Genomic DNA, 2,864 nt, shown 5'->3' on the forward strand with positions numbered 1-2,864 from the left:
TATGTGCCCTACTGCTCTAAGCACTTAACTAACATTAACTAATTAAATGCTTTAACAGTTCTGTAAGATAAATGCTTTAAAAGAGCCCCATTTTCCAGATGAGGAAGCTGAGGCTCAGAGCAGCTAACCTGCCCGAAGTTACAGATCCCAGGCGACATAGCCACAGTCTAAACGCATTCATTCTGGCTCCGGAGAACCTACTTCATTCATAACAGTAAGCTTTGCCAATGCCTGCTCGCACTAAAATAAAAGATCTCCATGGGGCCTGCGCTGTGGCGCAGTGGGTTAACGGCCTGGCCTGAAGCACCAGCATCCCATATGGGCGCTGGTTCGAGACCCGGCTGCTCCACTTCTGATCCAGCTCTCTGCTATGGCCTGAGAAAGCAGTAGAAGATGGCCCAAGTCTTTGGGTCCCTGCACCTGCATAGGCGACCCAGAAGAAGTTCTTGGCTCCTGGCTTCAGATCTGCACAGCTCTGGCCATTGCGGCCAATTGGGGAGTGAACCATCGGATGGAAGACCTCTCTTTCTCTCTCTCTGCTTTTCCTCTCTGTGTAACTCTGACTTTCAAATAGATAAATAAAATCTTAAAAAAAAAAAAAAAAGATCTCCAGTCTCAAAGGGTTCTCCTTTCTTTTTCTTTTAATTCTTTTTTTTAAAAAAAGTGATTTATTTATTTGAGAGCATTACTGACAGCAAGATGGAGAGAGAGAGAGGTCTTCCATCTGCTGGTTCACTCCCCAAATGGCTGCAACTGCTGGAACTGAGCTGATCTGAAACCAGGATCCAGGAGCTTCATCCGAGTCTCCCACATGGGTGCAGGGGCACTAAGACTTGGGCCATCTTCCACTGCTTTCCCAGGCCATTAGCAGGGAGCTGGATTGGAAGAGGGGCAGCCAGGTATTCAAATCATCACCCGCATAAGATGCTGGCACCACAGGTGAAGGCTTAGCATACTACACCACAGCACCAGTCTTCTTTTAAATTAAAAAGAAAAAACAACTTATTTTTTGAAAGGCATAGAGAGAGGGAGAGGGGTCTTCCATCTGCTGGCTCACTCCCCAATTGCCTGCAACAGCTGGGATTTGTCCAGGCAGAAGTCAGGACCCAAGAACTCAATGTGGGTGTCCCACAGTGGGCTTGAGCCATCACCTGCTACCTCCCAGGATGTGCATTAGCAGGAAGCTGGGCCAGAAGCATAGAAGCACTTGAATGTGCAAGGTGGGCATCCCAAGCAGCGTCTTCACCACCCATTCTCCTTTTCTGATGCGTGTCTGCTACTCTGTCTCAGAGATACAAAGACACTACAAAAAGTACGTGGGGAAAATAGAAGTAAAAACCAAACTTATTTTGGTGAAAAGAGGTGTTTAAATCCGTGCAGTTTTTTTCCATAATATTCATCTCCCCTGAACTGTTTGGTGAGTCCACCTACAGCTAAAGCATGGATGAGGCCCCAGACGAACTGTAGATCCCAGCCGGACTGTTCCTTGTGCTCTCATCAAGATGGAGTTTGGATGAAACAAAGGAAGGCACCAGTGGGCACTGCGCCCGGGACAGAGGACACTGCGGAGGAAAGCTGTAGGGGCAGGGACCTGGGCGCTCCCTGCGAGCAGGTGCGCTGACTTCAGCAGTCAAGCTTTCAAGCAACCCTTGGCTGCAGTAGCCTTGCAGGCCATTGTCCTTCAGGTTCAATGCTTTATGTCCTCACAGAGGCTTTGTCTGCTTAGCTCCCCCCAAATAAATGTCCTATCCCATCCTCTGCTATTGATTACTAGGCATAATAGCCTAATTTTTATTTTATTTTATTCCTAGCAGCACTTACTATAATTCGTCATCACATTATAGTATTTGTTTTTCAGTCAAGGGAGGCAGAAAAAGTCTCTGTCTTCTTTGCTGTTTGAAACTCCAGGCAGCAATGGGAAGCAAGGCCTGTCAGACACTTGCTTCAATTAGCAGGGGTGGAAAATGTTGAGAATCACAAATGGATACACTGGCCTTTCCCTCTCTGGACCCCTTGGACACCGCCCCCTCTTCCTCCTCCCTGCTTCACCCTGACCTGTGCCTGTGAAAGAAATTGCCAAGCTAAGGCAAGAAACACGCCTGCTTGCAGCATCAATCATTGCCCTCAGCAGGTGCTTGCTCGCACCCCAGTCGCCGTCTTTTCCACAAAGCACCTGTGTCTTTTGAGAGGAAGGCCACCCCAGGCAGAAATCCGTACCAAGCAGATGAATAGCTCTGAACCCACTGATGTTTTATGAAAAGGAACAAGCTTTGGAGCCCCAAAGTCATCATTCCTAGAGAGGAACACAGAATGGAATGACGCGATTCGCCCTGCAGGAAGCAATGGATTTTTGTAAGCCTGCTCCAGCATCTTTAACTACTGTGCACGACATCTCTTTAAACCAATCCATGAGATGACACCCACGGTTAGAACAGTCTACTTCACAGTCGCCGTCACAGCTGGAGACAGCTGATGGCAGAGAGAAGGCACCAGGGCCCCATGCTGCCGTCCCAGCTGCAGACAACCCATAGTCCCATTGACCTTGGCAAGAAAAACACTGAAGTGCGGTTGGGGGCAGGGGATCAACTTCCCTGTTGAATGCGTTCTTCCCCTGGCAGAGCCCTGAGAAAGCACAATTGACAATGCAAGAGGACTTCAAAGTGGCAAATGATGAAACCAGGCTCACCTCATCCTCAGAACCGCAGAATCTCCCAGAAAGCAATCCCTAGAAATAAGATGCCACGCATACTCCGAGTCATCAGAAAGCCTCTGGAGCAGGAATTTCCAGCTCGACAGAAACCATCCACTTAGTGTTCAAAGAGAAAAGAAGAGCATTACCTCAATTCCCTACACTTGTGTCCTTG

This window comes from Oryctolagus cuniculus, chromosome 7, assembly GCF_964237555.1.
Source record: "Oryctolagus cuniculus chromosome 7, mOryCun1.1, whole genome shotgun sequence".
Classification (NCBI taxonomy): Eukaryota; Metazoa; Chordata; class Mammalia; order Lagomorpha; family Leporidae; genus Oryctolagus; species Oryctolagus cuniculus.